Consider the following 26,106-nt stretch of genomic DNA (forward strand, 5'->3'; position numbering starts at 1 on the left):
TCAAAGCAATATAAAGACAATTTGTTATATTTATGTCGATGTGTAAAACACTTTTATTGAGATATTCTAATATATATTTTATATGTGAGTAAATGCTATTTTTTTTATATAGCTATTTAATTGAGTCCTGACTAATATATTTTCTTCCATCTCACAATTTTTATTGGTTATAGTTATCAATGCAGTCTCTTTTTTTTGTTTTTACACTATAAAACTAATATGATTTAAAGAAAGATTTGTACTAAAATATGTACCGTAAGGAGAGATCAAATGTTCTGCATGTCAAAGAGAGCTTTAAATCAATAATAGGATTAAAATTCCTACAGTTTTTAGACGAACTGGATTGAAAGATTGCAATAAAAGAAAAGCACAATAGCACACACATCTATAATATATATAATATATATATATATATATATATATATATATATATATATATATATATATATATATTATATGTAGATAGATAGATAGGGCAGCACTCGAGGCATAGAAAAAGAGGTAGACAAGTTCAACTAGTTTGCCTCTTTTTTTCTGTGCTCTAAGTGCAGCCCTATCTACGTATTATTATTTGGGATATACCCACTGGGATGGGTATGGCAATAGATAGATAGATAGATAGATAGATAGATAGATAGATAGATAAATAGATACTTTATGCAGCAGAAGACATTAGCTATTATAGTAGAATGAGTCCTGATATTGAACAGCACATAAGGACAGACATATACAATGCATTTAGCAATGTTATCTAGTACAACGAACAGTAGCAATTATTTCAAACATTTACAAGTAAAGTTATACCAATATATTTTCCATAATATACTTTCTGTGGTGATATAAAATAATGACATTAAAAACTAGTCTAGTAATGGCAGGTTTCCCTGCTTTACTTTAAAGACTAAACAGAGCTTGAAGTTCAAGAAGAAAAAAAAGCAATTTCCAGATAAATCACTCCCCTTCCCCCATACAGGATATTCAAAGCAGACTATTTTAACCAAAACTGGTTTACACTCTTCTATATAATGTTCCTGATTTAATTAGGTTAAGGAACAGATATATATAAAAAAAATATATATATACATTATATATAAATACATATATATTTGTAACATTGCTCAAAGAGAGCTGCAGTAAAAAAATAATAATCTAAAACTCACCTTTTGTTCTTACGTTTCTCCTTTGCCACATTCCAGTTCTTATCTGGGACACAGGGAGTAGAACACATTCCAGTCTGACAGATTACAGAGAACCAGGCCCATTGCATTATGGGATTAGTGTACTCTGAGAAAAAACACAATGTAGATATCTTTTATTTTTTTAAACTATCATCTCTATAGATCTGCTGTCTCTATATAATGTAACATTCATGTATTTAATTAAATACGTAGAGATTTCTCTGTTTTTGTATATTGGGAACAAAATGATATTCATTGAAATATCTTTCAACTATCTCAGGTTATGTTTGTTAGAACCGTGCTTCTAAACTAGTAAAGAAGCTAATGATTCGTGCAGTAACATTAACAATGGGCTTTCTGCAAAGGAAAAGCAGGAGCTAAAAAGTATTTAAATAAATAGTATTGCTTCCAGAAATGATTGGCATGATAATCAGAGGCTATGGTACTAACAAAGTTTTAAGATTTAAAAAATTCTGAGATTGCTTCTGCTCCCATTTCAACCTCTATCTTGCGGAAAATCATGATTTAATGAAAGCATCCATCTTGTTTCCTGCTGCCATACTGTCACACCTTCTCAGTCCTAAGTGTTGGAAACCCCTCAATGTATTAAGAGATCTTGGTTTACAAGGTAGGTTAAGGTAGGAATTATTTCATGATTTACGGAAGACTTGAAGAGTCACAGAAAACTCCAATAATGTCTCTCCCTTGACAGCACTGAGAGTTGGAAGTTGTGTGAAAAATATGAATTTCTGTACTGTGCATACTTAAGTATATATCTCTATGCAGGCTATGGTGCATCTTAAAGTTTCTACTGTGTACCCTTAAAGAGGTGTGGAACATGAGAGGCAAGGGGCAGGAATGTACAGTGAGGGTGTGTTAATTTAATTATGGCACATAGGGGCATATTTATGAAAATTATATTGAGTCATCGCTGCCTAAAGGTAAGTATCCCTAGGAGGGACCACAGCACATATCTCTGATATCTGCCACTGTCCCTCATTTTTCCAACCTCAAAAGCAGCCCTCATAGTTTTCTATGTGGACTGCTAAACTGCCAGATATAACAAGCAGCTTGGCCTAGGCAGCTAGCGACATCTTCATAGGTTGTTAATCTATAGTAGTTTCTGGGCTACTCTTTTACAATTCATTTTGGAGAGGGATCATCTGGATCCCTCCCCATCAGCCCCTGTTGATGCATGCACAGGCCAATGACTGAGCATTATGCTCACTGGGTCCTCACCTTGAAGAAAATAGATAGCCATTCACTAGTACAGAGCTTTTTTTTAAAGCTCTGTCCCGCAGCTACAGAATGGTAAATGCAAGTGCATTTTTATTACTGCTTTTGTGAGTGTAATTATCATGTCATTAAAAATTCAGATTTAATAAATACGCCCATAGAGCAGCGAAAACACCTGAATTTTCACCTTTCAGGAATTACATCTGTTGTGGGTGTTCGAGCCCTGATCATCACACATACCTTTCTAGTGTTAATAATAATAATAGTAAAAAATAAACTGCATGTACCTGCCCACTACTGCCAAGAGTGCTACCACCACTAATGCTCATAGACTTGTCTGGTAATAGCAATTCTGCAGGGATGAAAAGTATGTTCTTCTAAACAAAATATCAGTCAGCCCTTGCCTGGTCAACATCAGGCTGAATTCCCTAAGGAAATTGGGTGCAATAAAAAATGCTTTCTCCCATCCCTATGCTGAAGAACACTGGACATTCCCAACACACCTTAGAGTAGGATTTGGTGTAGTAAATGGTTAAAGTATAGAAACATTTATATTTGTATCTGTGGCACTACTGGTATCCTGGTAACCATAAACTGCTTACTTTGGCTTTTGACACTATATACCATACCATTCATAGATTGCAACCTGCATATCTGACCCAATTATGCCTATACTACTTTGATTTTGAGGCCGGGTAAAATATACTCAGTTAACTCCTTACTATTCTGTAATACTTCCTAATTTTAAAAAATTGATGGATGATGGCGAATTGTTTACAGAGCTTACTTCCTATGTTACTAATGGAACACCAGTTGGGCTTTGTGGCAGGTCATCATTTTGTAAAAGGCATAAGAATGGCTATAGCTGCAGTTGTTACATCTTTTTATCTCTCTCCTTTAATTCACTCTAATATGCTCCTCAGCTTTAATGCTCGCAAGGCCTCTCTGATGTATTGTCTCACTAGTGTGTACTTTACTGAGCTGATAGGTGTTTTCTATACTTCACCAACTACCACGTTTTTGCTCTGGGAGGACTCATAATGTCATAAGGCATGAAACAAGGTTTTATAATTTGGAGCAGCCTATATAGATATAACCTGGTCCTCTGGCCTTTTTATTAATTACTTATTTATTACTTGGGAGGTAGGTCTGACTTGGCAATGGAATTTGTTAATTATTTAAACACCAATCCACTTAATTTACATTTCACCCACACTTTTGAGATCAAAACAATTAACTTTTTGGATGTAGCCTTCTACATCATGGACAATGAAATAATATGCTCCAATTTTGTGAAACAAGAAGGAACAAATAATTATTTATACTATATAAGTGGCCAGTTAAAGACCATGGCTTAAAAAAAAATCCCAAAAAACAGATTCAACGTCTCTGATGCAGTTGCACCAAAGATGTGGATTTTCATCTACAAGTCAAAAATGTCGAAGCTGGATAATTGGCTGAGACAAGACCAGCTTAAAATTAGGTCGTAACAACGCCATCTTGCGACTGGCCGCAAGACGCCATCTTGTAAATCAGATTGCAAAATGCCATTTTGCGAATGGCCGCCCAGCGCCATTTTAGCTAAACTCACACTTAAGTACATATGGCAATGTTACTATTAGCATCATGCAATTGCATCTTACACCATTTCTCATACACACATAAATATGCAGAATTGCGCTGTTAACTAGTCGCATATTAACAAATGCATAAAATCCTGTATGAAAACGCTGTTTATTAGCTTCATGCGCATGCATCTGCCCCAAGTTAACTAGCATTTTTATATCAAACCCCAAATACTTACACAGTACATATTCACATAAAAGGTCTCATAAGCTTTAAAGTATAAGATTCAAGTTTGTTCATTTATTATAATTGCTGTGAAATAAAGGTTATTTAGTAGCTCAGATTTAATACATGATAAGTATGCTGTGCTTGGTATTATACTGATCTGCACCCTCTCCACAGCTTCCCGGTATCATTGGTGTGAAGATCGCAACATGCATTCTCAACTTATGGACCGCAGTGACTTAAAGCACCGAAATGTACATTATATGACCAACTGTTAGGATGTGCGTGAGGCAGGAAACCAGAGACAACCAGTTGTTAGAGGCTGGACTGTGTCTATTTGAATCAACCTGTTAAATGCTCTGCAACAGATGCATCCTCCTTGGGAACCAATGGCATCAGCGACAAGCCTCTCTATTGTGTTGTCTGTTTCTGTGAGAGTATAAACGTGTGTGTTGTGACCCCAGTCTGAGTCTTCTTGCTGAATGCTGATTGACGGGGGGTTTCTTGCTGATGCCTACATCTGGTCCAGAGTGCTGCGTATGTATAACTGTACTTTGGTCTGTATAATTCTTTGCGCTAAATTGTACTTAGATCATAGCATGTAACTGACTGTACTTTTACTTGAAATATCACTTTGTGCTTTGGAACCACAGGTTCAAGGTCTGGAGTCTTTATTTACTATATGAATGCGTACCCAAAATAGCGTCATCCTTAGAGGTTTATAGGCAGGATATTAGAAGGTATAGGCAGGATATTAGAAGGTATAGGCAGTAGTGTATAGAGGTTCTAATTCAATATCCTTAAAAATATGCTGGATAGTTTTCTTATTAGAGGCTAGCCAGAATATTTAATCAATGAAAATAGACAGTATGCCTATCATTTACATCAAGAAGTAGTATCGAAGACCAAACAACTAAAAGTTGTAAGTAAATCTAAAAAGTAGTGGAGAACGAGGAGCTATATTTATTCTGTTAATGTCAAAATTCAATTGCAAATTCTTAGAAATCAGCAAAAGTTTATTAACACTAACTTTTTCATACTAAAACATAAGATATACTCCCCTTGCATTTGGACCTAACCTTACAATTGTCTTTAAATGGAACCCCAATCATAAGAACACCAAGTGAACTTCAAACACAAAATAAATCTATTTAAACACATGACTACCAGAGAAACTATTAGGATGTTATCACTGCAATAGATCTATCTCATGTGAGTAATAATACAGTATTTTTTATAGCCACTAGAGGTCTCTTCTGTAGAGCAAAATCATTTCACAGAGCCAATTATTTCATGTATAGGTAACTTCTGCTCTTAATGCAAGGACATGTTGTATGAAGTGTAGGATTTACTGTGCCTGATGCAAAGCAACATTATAGGGCTGAATTGTGAGCAAAAACCATGCAGACAGGCTTGATTTAGGAGTAGTGTATCCAAACTGAAATTGTAATTGCTGTGTAATAACTTTGTGGGTTACAGGCAAAAGTGGCAATGTACTTGGTGATCGCAAAATACATGCACATGCATGTTTTTATGCACTACAGGAAGTGAGGGGCTCAGTTTTTTAAAATGAGCGGGTCCCACAGAAACGCTCTGTGAGTCACTGACCTGCGGGTGCTGCAGCAGCCAATAACAGTCATCAACATCTCCCCAACAAATCACATCCTTCAGCTTCTCCTCGTCCAATCGCCACCCAAGCCCTGCCGACCACACCCCACTGCCTCCTACACCCCAGCAGCCGCTAGGACAGTGGTTCCCAAACTGTGTGCCGTGACACCCTGGGGTTGCTCGAGACACTTGCAGGGGTGCCTCAGGTTGGTGGTACAGCACCAATTCAAATTATTCATGGTCAATGTAATGTAAATATGTGGACAAACTGAAGCGCAAACCTGTCCACCACCACATAACTGAACATAAGGGTGACAGGTAAGCACAATTTACTTCACTTTACTACTTCACTAAATTTTTTTCTGAATTTTTCAATGACAAACTTTTGGCTTAGGGGTGAAAACAATGCTTTAGGGCGCCGTGATTCAAAAAATGTGGGAACCACTGCGCTAGGATATTATCGTGGGCTGCCGCTGGTGATTGCAGGGACTTCTGCCTCTCACCAGTGAGCCAGCTCTGTGAGCCTATGTGTGACTCATGGTTGCATGTAACCGGCCCTGCAGTGTCTGGTCATGCAGGTCCGGCTCGAGAACCATTCCAGTGCGCCTGCCACTCAGCACTAGACTTGCGCTAACCTCCAGCCACCGGCGACAGCACCAGGGTCTGGTGCACGTGACTAGTCCACTCTGCCATTCTGCTCCAATCTGTCCCGCAGCTTCAAGTTCCTGCTCTGTCTGGCTGCCGGCATTTGTGTTTCTCCTTCCATCATGTGAAGGCCAAATACTTTAGAGCATGACAGCCTCTCACCGTAGTCTATGGGACGTCATTCAGAAGTAAGCAAGGTAACATGGATATACAAGGGATGCCATCTGCGACTTGAAGTCCACCTGTGGCTGTCCATGCAGGAGGCCAAGGAGGTGGACACTGCCCTGTACAGCAGGGAGCTGGAGTGCTACACCCAACTGCTATCAACCCTTGCCCCCCTCCCTATCACCAGTACTGCCCCAGCTGCTATCCTGACCCCCTCCCTACCCACACACTGCTACCATTATTGCCTGCCCCTAACCCCCTTCTTGCCCCCCAGTACTGCCATAGCTGCTATGTACCCTTATCCTATTCTCTACCCCCAGCACTGCCTGCTGCTAACCCCCTCTTTGCCTCCAGTACTGCCACAGCTGCTATCTACCCTTACCCCTCCCTACCCTCTCTACTGCCTGCAATTAACCCCCTTCTTGCCCCCCAGCACTGTCCCAACTGTGGCCTGCCTTCACCCCCCATAATGTTAGATGGGAACCAGAAACCGTGGAGTAGGTCATCAATGTTTTAAAGTGAGTGGTCCCCGGGAACCACAATGTTTTTTGCTCAGTGTGATCACTGGTACTGTATTTTATCCTGTATGCAAGGAAAACAAATTTATTTTACCCCTTGCACTGCAACATGGTTTGCCAGGTGCTATGTCACTCCTGGCTTTTTTTTTGCTTTGCTTCCAACTCTAAATTTGCATGTGCATATTTTTTCAAATAACTTTATTCACACAGATGCATTGTCATGCTATGTTAGCAGATACGCTATACAAGAGCAACAAAAGTATAATCTAGCAGGAACTCTTTCTGTACAAACAGGATCAAACACATGCTGCAAGTTTAACACGCTGCTTTCAACATAGAGGAAAGGAAAGAAGAAACACTTTCTTCTGTAATGAAGTCCATACCTCCCGATTTTAGCATGACATTCTCCCTCTTGTTGGGCACTGTCCTGCCATCCCACCCATACGCCAAAGAGTCCTACGGTGGTAGTGGCTGGTAGGCCCCCTCTCACCTGCTGTTCTGCGTATATGCTGTGTGCATGCGCTCAGCATCTATTCACCAGATAGAGGGACTGTGGGGCATACCCTGCAGCACCTTGAGCACTGGGCATGCCCCCATTGTGATGAAAATAGGGGACATGGCTCACGAGAATGGCAACAATCCTTTTTCGGGGCTTGTGCCTTCAACACACGCAAAGGTCCCAATCTCCACTACTAGTTTGGAGGTATGTGCAATCTAGAAGAACACACTCCCTAGCCACTTTCCTTTTTTATCTAAATTTATCAGCCGCTGAACACTGATGACATCTGCATGTATATTAAACACAGTTGAGAACAGTGGTTGCAATATCTAATTGACACATGTCTAACACCCCTACTTAACAAATGCTTCTCAACCCAGTCCCATCTTGGATCTAATGTCATCATACTCTGGCCATGGAATTGGCTTTGTCAAAACATCTGCCAAAACATTTTCAGTCTCATGGTACTGTATGTAACCAGAATCACATTTTCCTCCACTAGATCATAAAAGTAATGATGTTTCGCATCAACATGTTTGGCTCTAGCATATATCTTTTCACTGTTTGCAAGATTTATACATCCTTGATTATTCTCAAACAATACTGTCGGTTGAGCTACTGATTCAAAAATCCTGTAGTAGCTGACCTAGCCAAACAACTTGACTGGCATAGGTATGCAGAAATGTACTCTGCTTCTGTTGATGATAAAGCAACTGACATTTGCTTTTTACTGGACCTCTTGTCTGTTCTGTTCATTACTTTGTAAGAGATCATCTTATAATTTTAGATATAATGCATCAATTGATGTTGTCGCATCTTTTGCTTCTGACATTCCAAACTTAGGGGTCTATTTACTAAGCAGTGTTAGGAAACAGAGTGAATAGTGATAAGAAAGTGATAAGGTGCCAGCCAATCAGCTCCCAACTGCCATTTTTCAAACACAGTCTGTGAGATGACAGTTGGGAGCTGATTGGCTGGCACCTTATCACTTTCTTATCACTTTTCACTCTGTCTCTTAACACTGCTTAGTCAATAGACCCCTTATTGAGAATTGTACCAATTTTAGAAGACTGATTAAGTACAAAACTTCCAACTTCTTCAAGCTGTATGTGGATTCCTAGGTAATATGTCACCTCTCTCAGGTATATAGTATTAAAGTGTGAGTTTAGAACTTCAATTAGTTTTGTGATCTCTTCGTCTTCTTCATGGGCAATACTCAAGTCATCCACAGATAAGAGCAGATACATCCATTTCCCCTTTTCAAACTTTGAGTATAGTCAAGGATCAGCTTTACTTCTTGTGAAATCTTGTTGCAATAAAGCTTTGCTAATTTTACTATTCTATGTTCTTGCCGATTGCTTAAGACCATAGAACAAGTTTTGTCATTTGGAAACAAGATGTTCTTAGTCCTTTTCTTAAAAATCCATTTACATCCAATTGCATATTTTCCTGTAAGATCCCAGCTGTTTGAGAGATCCCATCTCTTCTTCAGCAGCTTTAATCCATCTTTCCTTTTAATGGGTAGGCAGTTTCTACATCTCTTTCCAGGACCCTGGCACAGGGTGCAGTGCTCTCCATGCAAGATAAGAAAACCGCTTTGGTGGCATACTCTTGTTCCATCTAGTACATCTCCTGAGTCAAAGGTGATCATACATAGTAACTTTACCTTAATTTTTCTCTTCCTCTGGTGGAGATTTTTTAACTTCTTCTGCAAGCTGTTCTGCTTGTGTAGTTTCATGAAATCATGGATACACTCAAGGGCCTTTCTAGAGAGGAGGGAGCCCCCTTCTCTCCGTCCGGTGGCCAGCAGTACACTGTGCTGTGCGCGGCCAGCACCACACTTATAGACTCTGGGCACTAGAGTGTTCCCAGAGTCTATAACGCATGCGCAGGTCACTGGGAAAATGGCCACGGTGGCCATATTTCCAGTACAGCGCATGCGCAAATGATTGGAAAATGGCCGCAGCAGGAATTTTCCAGCCATTTTTTACAGCGCAGACATCAGCACCGACATGAGACTCCGGAGAGGTAAGTATAAAATGGGAGCAGGGTGTGCAGTGTGGGCCCCGCCTGAACCCTGGACCCTTTATAAATACGCCCCTGGATACACTGAGTTTTCATCAATAACACTTCTGTTTATTGTCACCTGGTTTGTTTCTTGATGCAGAATTCTGTAACCCTTTTGTGCATCACTGTAGCCTACAAGCACTCCCTCCTTTGCATGAGTTTCTCACTTTGAGCTTTTCTCCAAATATTTATATATATTATAGGTCAGATTTCTTTCCATTACATAGTTCATATGGAGCCTTTTCAATTGCTGTTCCCAATAAACAATTTTGAAGATAGCAGGCTGTCATGATTGCTTCTCCCCAGTAAATTGCTGACATATCTGCATCAAAGAGCATGTTCTGTCCAGTTTTTCTGAATGTCCAGTTCATCATAGAAACTTAGAATTTGATGGCAGATAAGAACCACTTGGCCCATCTAGTCTTCCCCTTTTCATGTATCCTTTTGGCAACTTCAACCCTATTTGCTCCTTACGTCTGTCTTAAGGATATTCTTATGCCTATCCCAAGCATGTTTAAATTGTTCCACCGTGATAGCTCCAACCACATCTGATGGGAGACTATTCCACTTATCCACTACCTCTCTGTGAAGTAATTTTCCCTCAAATTTCCTCTGAGCCTACCTCCCTCCAGTTTCAGTGCATGTCTTCGTGGTCTTGTACATTTCTTCCTTTGAAGAATGCTTCCCTCCTGTACCTTATTAAAACCCTCTATCTTTTCAGAATGGTTTGTGTCTTGCCACTTGTATTCTGACCCATTAAATGCACATAATGTTCTAGGAAAATGTCCAAACTTGTTCTCAAGATATGCTTCATGTTTTTCTGAGACGTCATCCTTACTCTGCAGCAGGTAAAGTGTTGTTAACTTTTTTTCTGGGATCACATTTTTAGGTCTAGACACTTCTTAGCTCTGCTGTTACTAGGTTTTGGAAAAAAAAAATTTGTAATTTTCCCTTTTAAACATCTTACACATATCATTACTTGGGTGCAGGGATGAATCTTTATAGCATTTTCATGTTGTTCTTGGGTTAGTATTCTTAAGGCTTCTGGACATCTGTGCCCTAGATGGCAGTGCCATACATAAATGCAGTTAATATTCAACTACTTTACAGTTTCATTACAATTTAACTGATACAGTTGACTTGTGTTTTTTTTTTCTTCAGCAAGTATGTGGCTACTATTTGTAATAATGTATTTATCACCTTTAAATGTCACAATATGTACTTGCTTGGTAAGCTTTTTCACAGGCAAAAGATTGGTTTCAAGATTAGGCACATATAAGACATTCTTTATAAATATCTTTCTGGTAAATGTTGTGTTAGAAAGCACTATACTCCAGTACTGTTTCCTCTCTCTTCTATAGATGCTGGGTACTAGGACCCAGAGTCAGCGGGAGATATGACCTGATGATGTCACCACTAGGTTACTGCTCATTTGCAGCTTGCACCATCTTGACTGTGAAAAGTGTCACAGTGCTGTGTGGATGTACAGTACTTTGCTCCTGAGGTGAGACACCCAAGTACTGCTGGTAAACACTACAATACCACTGTTCTGCTTACTACTGATACAGTTGTGATACCACTGTTACCTGTTACCCTGTTGATATCAATAAACACAGCATCCTGGTTAAGGACTCTCTGTGTGGCCTAACAGTCACTTTCACATTCTGCCTAACACCTATTGTGACCACAACTCCAGTATATCAATATGTTGGAGAGACTGGACAATAAATATGACCTTCTCCTTTTCCTTCTGAGACTATATAATGACCAATAGCTGTGGTTATTCTTTCTGAATTACTTTGATCTAATTGAATAAAGTAATTTGTATAATTTGTTATGTGACTGGTAGCTCTTGAGTCAATACACCAAGCATTTATCACAGCCCCTCTTTTTGAATTGAAACCACTTTAAGCTTTTCAAGTATTTTCCAGCTCCTTTATAACACTCTTTGCTTTGCATCTCTTTTCTTTAGCTGATTCACTCCGGCTTTCCAGTTTTTGCAGTTTGCCATTAAGGAACAAGGTTTCTAACACAAAAAAAACATTACAATTTTCAGGACTCTGTATAATTTGGTACAACTTTCTTATGAAATACTCCTTCATATTTGAAAGTTTAAACTAGATCTCTCTATTGCATCATTTACTTGACATAATGTTAAAAGATGTTTCAAAGTAATAGGGTTTATGTAGTGTGACAGGGTCAGCATAATTCCACATGAAGTAAATGTGGAACATCCAGATCTCCCAGGTTTGGCATAGCAAAGGCATGAGTATTGTGTAAATGTCCAGTTCAGGTGTTAGCTCAATCAGTGCCTGGAAAGACAGCTGATTACAGACACCTGTGAGAAGCTGGCTTAAGAACTTCAGAGACACTGGGGAAACTGAGCCTGATAGTGAAATAGTCACCCAGCTTATAGACCTGGGGGTGACTAGTGTTAGGGTTCCTGGTCCTGCGAGTCCACTGAAGAAATATTGCTGTATTGGAAGACTTTTTATGACATCTTGCCTGTGAAACTGCCATATCCTGTGTACCTGTCTGTGGTGAGCAATAAAAGCTACTGATGGATTTTACCCAGTCTATGTGATTATTATCACATTTGGCACCAGAACAGGGACTCTTGCTGGATACTGCTACGCAGCAACAGCCCAGATACAGCAACCATATCAACCCACAGCAGCAGTAAGATGCTTTGCAGGACACTACCCACTGTGCAGTGGCTTGGTGAGTAAGTCGCTTTATTAGCAGCTGGGTGGGTGAGTGTGACAGGCTAGCCATAAATCAGCAGTTGTTCACAGTGATAATATGTTTGTGTACATGAAAATTGTGCACAATATAACAACTGCTTAATTCCTGTGTATGGGTGCATGGCCAGGGAATGTGGTGCAGTTTTAAGAGAAGTCAGCGATATAGATTATTGGGAATCTGCCTTCCAAAAGAGAATTTATAAAGCCTCCTAAGAGTATCAAGCACAGATGCAAGAGCAACAAGCTCTAGCAGCAGGATTACAAGTGCAGGTGCAAGGACAGCAAACTTTGATTCAAGGACAATAAACTCAAATACACTTATTACATGCAGAGTTAACTGAAATAAGGAAAGGTGGGCAGGAGCGAGAGGTGTTAAAGAAGCTCACTCCAACTGATGACATTGAAGCTTTTCTGTGCACCTTTGAGCATACTGCTGCACATTTAAAATGGCCTGAGGAGGAGTGGGCTGCCAGACTTGCTCCCTGTCTCACAGGGGAACCTCAGAGAGCATATGTTGAATTAAACGTGACTGAGGCAAACTCCTATCTGCATATTAGGCAAAGTTGGAATGACGACCTAGCAAAGCTCAGAAGTTTAAGGAATGGTGGCTAAACCAGTCTGAAGCTCCAAGGGTCCAGCTGGCCAAATTAGCCAGGCTTGGTTGCAGCCGGATAAGAACTCTGCTCAGCATATAGTAGAGATGGTGGCTTTAGACCATGCTGTGTGGGTACTAGATTGTGTGGTGCAACAGTGGGCCCTACAGGCTGATCCTCAAACGTTTGAGGAATTAGTGGTGGTGATTGAACAGTACCTGACTCTTGGGAAGTTAAACAAAGCCAAACAGGGATTCCAGCTAGTACCCAAGCCTAGAACACAGGTCCCAGTCATTAAAGCAAACAACCCAACTCCAGTTGTGTGTTTTGACTGCGGCAAGCCCAGTCATTTGCGCCAGCACTGCCCAAAACAGGGCAAGCCGATAGACTGTAGTGCTGGAAAAACAATTCAACCAGTGGTCAGCATGGCTGCTGGAAGCACTTCCTTGGTGCAAACCACCTTGTTTTGTTTGATGGTGCGAGTGGAAGGCCAGGAGATTTGGGCCTTAGTGGATACTGGCAGCGAATTAACCATCATCTCTGCCAACCTGGTTCCACCTGGGGTTGATCAGGTGCTACCCCCGGTAAAGTTTATATGTGTACATGGGAATGTAGAAGAATGTCCCCAAGTGCACTTCCAAATTTCCCAATAGTGATCAAAGGGCAATCCCTGAAGGTGATAGCCGCAGTAGCCACCAGGCCACCTTACCCATTGATCCACGGTCGGGACTTTCCGTTGTTGCAAGAGGTGGTTAAGTGGCATGATGACAGCAGAAGATCCACATCAGAGGTGTCCCAGGAGCCAAGCTCTGCTGTTTCCCAAAGTTTTACCAGTGAGCAACCGAAGTGGAGTGAGACCGAGACACAGTGGGTTCCCATTGGCAAGGAAGTGTCCTTGCAGGACTTTGGCCAGGATCAACAGAATGATGGGAACTTGATAAATGCATTTAAAAATGTTGTAGAGATTAATGGTAGAGTAATCACGGCTTTACCAGCAGACGGTGTACCATACCTTGCATTAAAAAATTATTTGTTATATTGTGTAACTTATTTGCAGGGTGAAAGAGTAGACCAATTGTTGGTTCCCCAGAAACACGAGCAGTTGGTGTTAAGAGCTGCTCATACACACCTGTGGAGTGGCCATTTGGGGGACGAGAAAACTCTCCAGCGTATTCAGTTAAGATTATTTTGGCCCGGCATTCATGCAGCAGTAAAAAGGTATTGTCAGGAATGTTCAGTGTGTCAGAAGACAGCACCCCGGCCAGGGTTTAGGGCACCCTTGGTTCCCCTCCCAGTAATTTTTGTACCTTTTGAGAGAACTGGTATAGATCTGATAGGGCCGGTGGAAAAATCTGTTCGTGGGCATCAATACATATTAGTGGTGGTAGATTATGCCACAAGGTACCCGGAGGCCATCCCGTTATGTAAATACAAATCTAAATTACCCGGGAGTTGTTGATGCTATATACCCGCATGGGAATACCAATGGAGGTCTTAAGGGACCAAGGTACCCCATTTGTCTATAAACGAATGAAAGATATGTGCCGACTGTTAAAGGTGGATAGGATTACTACCTCAGTTTACCACCCGCAAACAGATGGGCTTGTTGAACGCTTTAACCAGACCCTTAAACAAATGATAAAAAGGGCGGTGTCTGAGGAAAAGCGAGATTGGGATTTACTCCTACCCTGTTTATTGTTTGCAATGCGAGAAGTGCCCCAATCCTCTACAGGAGTTTGTCCCTTTGAACTCCTCTATGGGAGGCAACCTAGAGGGATTTTAGATCTGTTGAAAGAAGGGTGGGGACAACAGTCATTCCAAGAGCCTAACATCGTTCAGTTTGTGACCCATCTGTATGACCATTTAAGAGAAATTGCACCACTTGTGAATGAGCACATGGATAGGGCACAACAGCGGCAAAAACATCGATATGATGTGACCACGGCTAATCGGTCTTTTAAACCATGAGACAAGGTACTGGTTCTGGTACCCACTACTGAATGCAAGATGTATGCCCAGTGGTGAGGCCCTTATGAAGTTATAGAGGCAGCGGGACCTGTTAATTATAAGGTTCGACAGGATGGTAGGAGGAAAGAAGTGCAAATCTACTATGTAAACCTGTTAAAACCCTGGAAAGGGAGTGCTGGTCAGCCCTCTTTGGTTGCCAAGAAAACCCCAGAATGTCAGGTACCCATTGAAGTTACCTTAATCCCCGTCAGAAACAGGAGGTGGTGAGTTTAGTAGCACAGCACCAATATGTGTTCTCTGCCATTCCGGGAAAAAAACAAATGATACAGCAAGATAAAGTTACTCCTCCCGGTGTGGTAATAAAACAGAGTCCATACCGTAAACCCGAGGCAAAGCGGGCAGCGATTAAATGGAAAGTAGAGGAAATACTGCGCCTAGGGGTCATAGAGGAATCAAATAGCAAATGCAATAATCCCATAGTTTTAGCGCCTAAACCTTCAGGTGCTTTAAGATTCTGCAATGATTTTTGCAAATTAAATAAAGTGTCACAGTTTGATTCCTATCCGATGCCCCGGGTGGACGAGCTGGTGGAGAATTTAGCAAACAGTCAGTATCTCACCACAATAGATTTGATAAAAGTTTATTAGCAGATTCCTTTAACTGAGGCTGCTAAGGCCAAAACCTCCTTCTCTACCCCAGAAGGTTTGTTTAAGTATAAAATGCTGCCGTTTGGTCTGCATGGGGCTCCGGCAACCTTCCAGAGGGCTATGAACAGGTTGCTGTGACCTCACAAGCAGGGGCGCCAAGAGGGGGGGGCAGCGGGTACAAAGTGCCTTGGCCCAGGCTTGCTGCAGGGGCCCTGGTCCGCTCCCCCTCCCTTTTAAGTCACAGCAGCCCGGCACACGCTGCTGTGTGCTGGGCTGCACTGGGAGACTGCTCATGGCTGCTAAAGCAGCAGCTGGAGCAGTCTCCTATGCCTATGGGGGGAGCGATCATGCTGATTGTGCCCCCCATTGGCTGTGCACCGGGCTGAGGGGCACACAGCGCCCCCCACCCTAGCGTGCAGCAGCGCTGAAATATTATATTCTTTTTCTTTATTTCTCTAAGGGGACATGGCCACGCCTCCTGTGATTAGGCCACACACCCTGCTATCTGGGCCCGGCACGGCTCTCGTCGGCCCTGCTAACAAGGAATATGCAGCTGAGTATCTAGATGACATAGTCATCTTTTGGGAGTCACACCTACCAAGAGTAGAAGCAGTGTTGCAATCTTTACAGGCACATGGGTTTACTGCTAATCCTGAGAAGTGTGCCATTGGAATGGTGCAGGTAAAATATTTGGGATATATTGTAGGCAGAGGGCAGGTAAAACCTCAGCCCAGTAAGGTGGAGGTGGTCCTCACATGGCCTAAACCCAAATGTAAATCCCAGCTCAGGACATTCCTTGGCCTAGTGGGTTACTACCGCAGATTCCTTTGTGATTTTGCCACTCGGGCAGCACCATTAACTGAGTTTCTTAAAAAACAGTCCACAGACAAGATACTGTGGTTTAGAGCACCAGAAGCTGCATGGAAGGATTTAAGGCGCTCCTTGTGTGCAGAACCTGTTTTGCAGGCTCCTTACTTTAAAAAGCAGTTTATATTGCAGACAGATGCCTCAGGTACAGCTCTCCGGGGCTTACGACAAGTGAGACCCTACCCTAGGGTCTCGTCGTAAGCCCCAGTGGTCGCGATGGTCACTGACCATCGCGACCATCACCCTAGCGGTCGTTAGAGCTGTGGGTGTAAACCCACAGCCTAACGACCGAAACAGAGGAGGGCGGTCAGGATGCAAGCGGCCGCCCAATTTCTGAGCGACCGCTTGCACCCTCCGCCTCTGTGCCTACAAAGTATAAATCACATTTTTTACCTTTGATACACATTTTCTCACTCTTTATCATATATATCACAAGTTTTAACATTATTTGTGAATATTAATAATATGTAATAAAAGTTAGATTTTATTAAGTATCTTTTGTGTACCACATTATTTAGTTATGTAGAGCAACTACATAGTCCTCGGTTGATACATTCAACAATTTTTTTAAATGTTATGACTTTGCATTTGGGTATGTTTCTTTTGGATGGAAAGTATTGTGTTCTGCCAAGGATTAACATATCCTCCCATAGGGGCAAATTTTGTACATCCATATGGTCAAGAAGTGTCTTCCAGATGGAGGAAGGAGAAAACTAGGGGCCTGATTCAGAGCCGGACGCTATTTGAACTCGCTCGTTCGTCAAGAAAATAGGGGTGGCTATTCAAATGAACCGTTCGCTGTGTGCGGTCTGTTCACGCCTCTAGGTCTGAACGAGCATACAAAACTTGCGGACGTTTTTTGGGAAACTACGCCCCCTGGCCGCTCGCATCCTACGTCATGTCCGCTATTTATTAGATTAATTGAGTACATCGACCAGGGTATGAACTGCTCGCTATTCTTGGGGTTGGTTTTTGCTACCACAATTTTGCGAGCAGTTCTGGCTATAAAATAGCCCAGTGACGTGCTCAATGACGCTGCTGTATTAATTATGCACACCCAAAAAATGCCCGTTTGACCTTTAAGCACGCCTGCGTTTGGATCTCCACTCCCCATTTTCAAGCACCTTCCCCTGTTACCACCCACATACGCCTCATTCATTGACATCCCTTGAAGAAGTCCACCTTACGGACGAAACGCGTTGGAGACTCCTGGTTCCAGCCTTACATGAACTTACCTAATTGCGATCCAGATAAGCTCTTATTCCTTATCCCTACCCCTTTTATTGTTTTTTATATGTGCTTTTTTCCACTTTTTAATTGTATTGTACTGCCCTATATATTAGGGTCAGCTGTTATTTGTAATAAATTACCCCTTTTTTATCTTATTATATTTGTCATTTATACAAAATTATATGCACTTTATAATAATTCGCTACCACATTTATTTGTGTTTATTTGCACATATTTTCAGTCTTGCATATTTGCACATTATTTATTGATTTATTTTGCACTTTATCAAAGTATTTATTAGCACATTGGTCGCTCTTTTATCAGTTTCACTTTCTCTCTCTCTCTCTCTCTCTCTCTCTCTATATATATATATATATATATATATATATATATATATATATATAATGTAGGTGAATAGCAGAATACTTTGTCAACGTTTCAGTGCAGCTGTCTTCAGCACTTCAGCACTGTCTGAAGAGAGTGCCGAATAGCTGCACTGAAACATTGACAATTCTGCTATTTGTCTGAGTTATTTAACCTTGAGTGCCGCACATATGGTCTTCTGTGTACACTTTATGAGTGAGGGCATAGTTTGGTTTGCCGGTTATTTGGTCCTATATATAAATATACATTTTTCTAATGTTTCTAAAGGATGAGGTACACTAATGATCCCATATCCTTGCCCCTTGCCAGAGTAGGTATTTTTAATTTACTGACTAGGTGACAACTGCAAGATCTGAGAGAGACAGGGTGGGGGTGGGGAGAGCAATATCCTTAATCGTATCAGCCATATATATATTTTTTGGGGGCACCGATGCTCTTTCTCGCACAGGGCACCAAAATGTCTAGTTACGGCTCTCCAAGGGACCTTACCATAGCTGGATTTACAATTGTCTATGTATACTTACATTGTTTATCCTAATGATTTTCTCCCTTTAATACATATTCAAATTAATTTAATCTCTCAGGTAAAAAAGACCTGTGTTACTGAATATAATGATTTGCTTTAATTCAGATGGGTGTAAAGACAATTAAGACAACTTTTTTTATGTAGTGATGACTATTTTCTGTTCATATACAGATGTATAAACTATCTGGTATCAGTCCCACTCTCTTACTTTACAAATAGTTTCTGTAGTAAAACGCAGGTAAGATTTATACCTGCTCCAGCCATGCAATGTGTGTGATATTTTTTGTCATTATTTATAATCACCAGGACTAACAGCTCTCTGTGGTTTTGGGAGATTGACATGTGGGAGGGGTAGGAAGCAAGAAACCAGTAAGCATGGGATATTATCCTATGGGCAGGTCTCTAGCATCAGAACTATTTAATAGTGACAGTCTTCAGGTGACAGTTTATACCAGTGGCGGCCAATAACATTTTCACAAGTGGGATTTGGACCGAGAAGGTGATGCACATTATCTGTACAGAGATGCGTTATCAATGTGTGACATAAGGGTAGCAGCATGAAGTAACACAGCAAACAGATAAATACTTAGCATATTAAGCAGGTGAGAAGAGATCACCACCCAATTACAGACAATATAATGGGTCACACAGCTAAATTATACCAAGGAGTTTTCCTATGAACACCATGCAGGGTATTCGAGACACATACAGTATTGTTCTATGTTAATAGTGACTTTATCAGATTGATTAAAAGTACCTTTATTATACACTTCTAAAGCTCTAGAACAGAACTTTTTGCTAAATAATTGTCTGCTTACTACATACCAAGCGTCAAGTCCATTAGGATCTCTCACAATTCTTTTAAGGCATCATATATCATCTGAGAGGTTGGTGTTGAGTAAAGCTATGAAAGGAACAACATATTAAAGTGTATCTTTTATTATCTGACCTGTTCTGGACTTTAAATTCTTACATTTACTGTAACTATATCAAGGCACATAGACTGCTTGCATACAGAATAGTAAGTGATTGTTTCCTAGTAAGGTAAGAAAATACACAAATGTTCCCATTATAGTGTTATGTTTGATTACTCTTGGGTAACATATGTTGCTCTTGTTGTTGCTATAATGCATCCCAGCATCCCCTGTCAGCATCTTTGATGGGATGTATAGTTCCATAGGACCCACAGGCTGCCTACCTATTCTATCTATTTTGTATTCCTTTTGCATAACTCCTACTTTTACACAGTTTGTCAGTGCAACAAATAAAGGGGTCTATTTACTAAGCAGTGTTAGGAGACAGAGTGAAAAGTGATAAGAAAGTGATAAGGTGTCAGCCAATCAGCTCCCAACTGTAATTTTTCAAACACAACCTGTGAGATGACAGTTGGGAGCTGATTGGCTGGCACCTTATCACTTTCTTATCACTTTTCACTCTGTCTCCTAGCACTGCTAAGTGCTAACAGTGAAATTTTTTCCAGCCCAGAACAGGTACAGATGTATTCTCATATAGAGAGGTGTAGCATAGCGTTTGTTTAAACACCCAGCAAAATACCCCTCAAGGTGTACTAAAGACACTAGGCTGCAACTTTAACTGCACAGGAATTCGTTTTACTTACATCCATAATCACAGATGAAGCACAACGAAGCATGACGTGGGAAAAAGCCTCGGTTGCTGCATCGCACCACTTCGTATACAGATTCAGACTCATTCGCACAGAGATATACAAATGTTGCACATAACATTGATCAGTGTAATCTAGCAAAGTAGTATTGTCACTTCCAGTTTTATTTACGTAAATAAGATGCACATTTTGAGCGAGAAAGGCGCACTTCGAGAGGGGCTGTATAGTGTGGGTGAAGCAACAGCCTCTCATAAAAACGAGTCACATACAGCATTGGTATAATTATCTTAGCAATTATAGGGAGTTTCAGTGGTGGTTCTCCCAGACTCTTTCTGTATAAATCATTTTGTTTCAATATATATAATTTTATTATTTAGTTTTTACATATTCAAATAAATATTTTTTTTCTAAACAGTGTCCAGGTGCATTTTTTCTTTTTCAGATATATTATGGACCAGCACACTCCAAAACACACATAACATAATAGCATCAACATTTACTTTTTTTTAATACTCATTACTGGACTCTATGGTATATTTACATGTAGTTACAGTTTAAGACAAGTTTGAATGTAGTTTTTATACATGCCCTCCTGCAACTTTGATTAACTTCATTGTTTTGTCTTTCTGTCTTCTCTGTTTTCTCCACTATTTTTATGTAACATAGTCTTACTTGTACACAAAACAACTAATCTGTGAACAATACAATAGCTACATTTCTATCCACAGCAGGGGCAGCTCAATGGGTGGGCTGGCAGGTCTATTGCCTGGGGCGCCTCGGCCTTTGGGCACAGTCGCGTCACCCTGCCATCTCTTAGATAACTGCCGGCCACTAGGCACTAGGACCCAGTGGCTCTCCACAGAGATGTGACCCCTGACATAAGCCTTCTGCTCATGTGTGACTTACTACCATGTCTTTCTCTTTCCTCCACACTGCACCGCTGATGAAGAGGAGCACGCAGGCTGTACAAGAACAATGTAAGTTGGAGGGGACCGGGGGAGGGGGATGACTATTGATGAGGCAAGAGACTGGAGTGATATGGGGCATGAGGCTAGAAAGACATGGTACATCAGCCTGTATAGACAGGGGGTTGGAGTGACAGGAGGCAGGAGCCTGGAAATACGGGTGGTGGGAGAGATACGGGGGGCACAACGCAGGAGATGTCATGAGTCTGGTTGAACCTATGTTGTTTGATGATGACATTGGTTTCAATCCCACACAAACAGGCAACTTCAGGACCACTTGATCTACTACATGAGTACCGACTGAAGACACTGTCTACACAGGGAGGATCAATTTCTTCAGAGGTTCCCTGTTTCACAGACATCACCATATAGGTAAGGTGGATCAGTTAGGAATAAATATGTTTTATGGATAGTTATGAAGAAGGGCAAAGGACCAGGAGAAAAACAAAAGAGGGAGGAGAATAATGAAGTATGAAGAATTGCAAAATGAAGAGGCGTAGAATGGAGAAGGGAAAGGATAGAAAAAGATGGAAGAGAAAGCAGGAAGATAGGGTTGGATGGAGGAGGAGGAAGCAGGAGAGTAGAGAAGGATGAAGTAGGGAAAAAATGTTTACCAACTCTCGGTAAACATTTTATAACTGGAGCTCTGTCCATGGCGCAAATGAAGGAATCCCACATGATTTGGGGGTTAAGAGTTAAGACGCATAACATGAAAAGTGGTTGAAGCAGAGGGAAAAGGTGTCTGGATTCAGGTACCACAGGAAATTAAGTAGCTCTGTGGGTATGTAACTAGTATGGGCATGACATGAAAACCCTTCCCTAGACATTGGTGCTTAGGGGAGGTTGCTGCAAATACATTAGCCTAGAGCGGCCAGAATCCTTAATCAGGTCCTATATACATTAATTGTTTTTGGTGAAGAACCAAAGAGATAATGCAATGTATTTAAATCTTGCAAGAGGAAATGTGCATACCAATACATTACAGTAATACTAAATGAAGGTGAAAATCATCCTGAAGGGAAACTAACTAATATATCATCTAGAAAATAAAGATTTGCTCCCATTCTACTGTTTTACTTTCCTGTAGCATTAACTTACTCATTAGTTACCATTAAATATGTTTTATTATATAAATGAATTCAGCCCATAATAGTTAGCATATAAAGGAATGAGCTGGTCACCAGCTGCCCTATAATTTGCTAACTGGTCATTTTGCCATTACATATATTACCTCTACAAGATACTCCACATAGATTTTGCGTCCGTAGGTGAAACCGTCATTACACCACCAGTAGCTGTTAATCTGGAAAATGCCATACTCACTAGGACTTCTATTCAGGGTGTGATCATAGTAACTGGCATGATGAACCATGCACACATCTGCAGGAGAAACATAACATTGTATGTAAAGTGTAATGGCTGATCTGATATATAGAGAAAACGTATTAGAAATAGAGATGTGCACTGACCGGTATCCTGTTAGAAGATTGACAATGTAAAGGTCAACAGTCAATAGGTTGACACCAGATGTTGACTGCAATAGGTCGACAGGGACAAAAGGTCGACAGTGCAGAAGGCCGGCAGGTTCAAATGGTCGACAAAACACATTTTTGAATGGCTTTTCAACATTTTTAGGGTAAGGGTTAGGCTGCTGGAGGGGTCGGCTAGGCACTAGGGGGAGGGTTAGGGTTAGGTTTAGGCACTAAGGTGAGAGTTAGGGATAGGCACTAGGGGGATAATTACGGTTAAATTACAAAAAAAAATGTCTATTTTTGTGTTGATAATACAGTATGTGTGTCAACCATTTCAATCTGTCAACCTTTTGTACTTGTTAACCTTCTGCACTGTTGACCTTTTGTCAGTCTACCTTTTGTACCTGTTGACCTTTTGTCCCCATTGACCATTTGGCATCGACTTATTGACTGACAAGCTTTACATTGTCAATCTTTCATACCACACCCTCATGGACCCCCTCAAATGTTATGATTTTGCCAAAACCACCCTCAAGTGTTTTGGATTTCTCTAAAGTTGATGAAAAACCGCTAAAATCATGTCATTTGTAATCCAAAACCAGAGATTTGGTTTTTGAATGAAAGTTCCAAATTTACAGCAGACCTAAGCTGGGACTCAGGGCCTGTTTCAGAAACGGACGCTCTGAACGAGCGCTCGCTCTGAATCAGGGCGGTTTTTTTGTTTTTTGTTCGGCCTCCTGGCCGCTCGCATAGCTGTGGGTGACCACCCACAACTATTGTGAGCGGCCAGGTTGATGGTCGCAATGGTCAAGACCATCGCGACCATCAGGCTTGCGACAAGACCCTTGTGGTAGGGTCTCATGGCCGCAAGCCCCAGAGAGCTTCTGGCTCTAATAAAGCCGGAAGCTCTCCCACTGACATCACTAGTGATGTCAGTGGGGCCGCCCCAAATGGCAGGCGTTCCTTCGGGAACGCCTCCGTTTGGCCAGCCACCCCCCTTGCCCACCTACCAAACGGGGTGAGCTGTCAATCACCATCGACAGCTCGCTCCCTTTGGTGCGAGACCCAGAGCAACGGAGCACCCATCGCTAGCCGGCTCCGTCCTGCGCATGCCCAGTGGGCAAACATCGACCCGGTTGCGAGCACTCAGCGCTTGCGACTGGGTCTGAATCAGGCCCTCAGTTCTACTCAGAACCTGAAAAGGGATAAGAGCCGGGACTAGATTTGACTCAAAACCCCCAAATTTGGGTGTGTACGGTTTTCAGCAAAACCAAACCACACATCTCTAATTAGAAAGTACAGTAAGAAATTGTGCAATCACAGATAAACAAAAACTGATATTTAAAAAAAAAAGGATTTGAAAAGTAGAAGAAATACTTACAATCTTCAAGTTTGTAACGCTTAATACCAATGACATCGCTGTTTCTTAGCGCTCTCACTAAGGAGCACCGTTCTATTGCCAAGCTTTCAGTGGCAAGGGCAGCCAGCAGGAGAACAGCAATAATCTTCATCCTGAGAATGTTGTGCGGGTTATAGAAACTTTCCATATTTATAGCCAGAAGCTCTGCTGACACAATGCCACATAGTAAACATGAACTCAGCAGTGTTATCAATAACACTCCAGTCTAGTTGATCTAATGACAGGAATATTTTGAAAATATTTTCAATCAATTACGGGTTGCAGGAAAACTGGAATTGTAAAAGTTATATTTGCCATCAACAAACAACCAAGCAAAAAGTTTATCTGTATTAACTTTATGTTCAAGATTAAAACAGATAAAATAATCTTTATAAATATTTCCTAGAACGGAACTGTGTTAATTTGACAGAAACTGTCTGGTCTGAAGGGGATTTCCAGAAAATATTACATTGATTTAAAATTTATTTGGCATAATCTAGGTTTATTAACAAAGTGAATTTCTACCAACATAAGTAACAATTCCTCTACAACCTTCACACCTTCCTTATTAGTCCAGTAAGAAAATCTATACGGTGGTCATACTTAAATCTATCTCAAATTATAGGTAATAGGGGAGCGGGGGTTTAGACTGCACACCCTAATTTTAAACATAAGAGGTGCTGCCATGCTGAGACTTATAGTGCTATGCAGATGAAAAGAAAATGCAGATGCACACTCTAAGCCAGTGTTGGCTAACCTTGACACTCCAGCTGTTGTGGAACTAAAATTGCTACAGTTTTAGCATGCACTAATAGCAAAACTGTAGCAGTGCATGCTGGGTTATGTAGTTCCATAACAGCTGGAGTGTCAAGGTTAGCCAACACTGCTCTAAGCACTAAGAATCCTAATAATCAATATAGTTATAATAAACTATAACATTTTTATGGAGTATAAATAAGGTTTCTTAGCATGTTTGGCCAATAAATGCATGCCCATCTACCACGGCACAGTGAACCTCATTCTTAATACTGACACATTATATGCATCATGCAATCATGTAGATATTGTGTTTTTTATTCTTTTTTAGCTAAAGATATTTCAGGTGGGGGGTCGGTGAGTTATTTTACACACAGCTGCAGTCATAGGTGGTCCTCAGCCCCACTTTCTTTTCATTCCCAACCTTCACCCAGTGAAAAATAAAATAACAAAATGTTCTCAAGGTTCTGCCACAACCACCGGGTCCTCAGTAGCCACACCCGCCATCTTCTGGCTTGATCCCGCCGTCTTCTGGTCTCTTCCACGGCCGCTAGAGCTCTTCCCTGGCAGTCCTTCCTTGACATTAGGCATTGTCTAAGGGGTCTATTTATCAAGCAGTGAAAAGTGTGGAGAAGAGGACCAGTGGAGAAGTTGCCTATAGCAACCAATCAGCTTTGAAGTAGCATTTATCAAGTACAGTCTATAAAATAATAGGTAGGAGCTGGTCCATGTCTCCACGCTTTTCACTGCTTGATAAATAGACCCCTGAGCTCTTCCGGAGCATCTAATATAACGTGCCACAAGTGGGCAAAGCTATGACACTGCAAACTGCAATTGAGGAGTTTGCAGTATCATAGCTTAATGCGTTTCAATTACTTTAGAGTCTCTTTCAAAGTGTATTATATATATGTGTATTATAAAGACTCTGAAGGAGTTCAAAAGCGTCGATGAAGGTTAGACCAGCTTATTATCCATCTGGACCAAGGACTGTACATCAGGAGCGTCTTTGTTGCTGATCCCTATTCCAGGAAGGTACTTGGAGCACCTGCTGAAATCCTGGCTGGGTGTGCATTACAACCCTCCCTATCCATGTGGAGTATATGTACTGGGAGTTTAAAGAAACCAGGCAAAAACTGCATATAGTGGATTATATTAAGAAACTTTATCACAGAAGATTAACGAAGGAGAAGCATTTGTCCTATAAATTCAAGGCTGTACACTATT

General features: G+C 41.1%; 1 protein-coding gene and 1 pseudogene across 1 annotated transcript in view; both read right to left on the reverse strand.

Moving 5' to 3' along the window:
* Positions 1-1,224, reverse strand: part of TMEM98 (transmembrane protein 98) — a 58,118-nt gene extending 56,894 nt beyond the window's left edge. The window contains exon 1 of the mRNA XM_088443548.1: positions 1,161-1,224. The gene's annotated coding sequence lies outside the window, so the exon portion shown is untranslated. The remainder of the gene's footprint in view (positions 1-1,160) is intronic.
* A 10,399-nt stretch (positions 1,225-11,623) lies between these two features.
* LOC148509126 (lysozyme C-1-like) lies at positions 11,624-24,238 on the reverse strand (annotated as a pseudogene).
* Positions 24,239-26,106: the final 1,868 nt, after the last annotated feature.

The sequence above is a fragment of the Taudactylus pleione genome, unplaced genomic scaffold (assembly GCF_031769625.1).
Source record: "Taudactylus pleione unplaced genomic scaffold, aTauple2 ptg000331l, whole genome shotgun sequence".
In the NCBI taxonomy this organism is placed as follows: domain Eukaryota; kingdom Metazoa; phylum Chordata; class Amphibia; order Anura; family Myobatrachidae; genus Taudactylus; species Taudactylus pleione.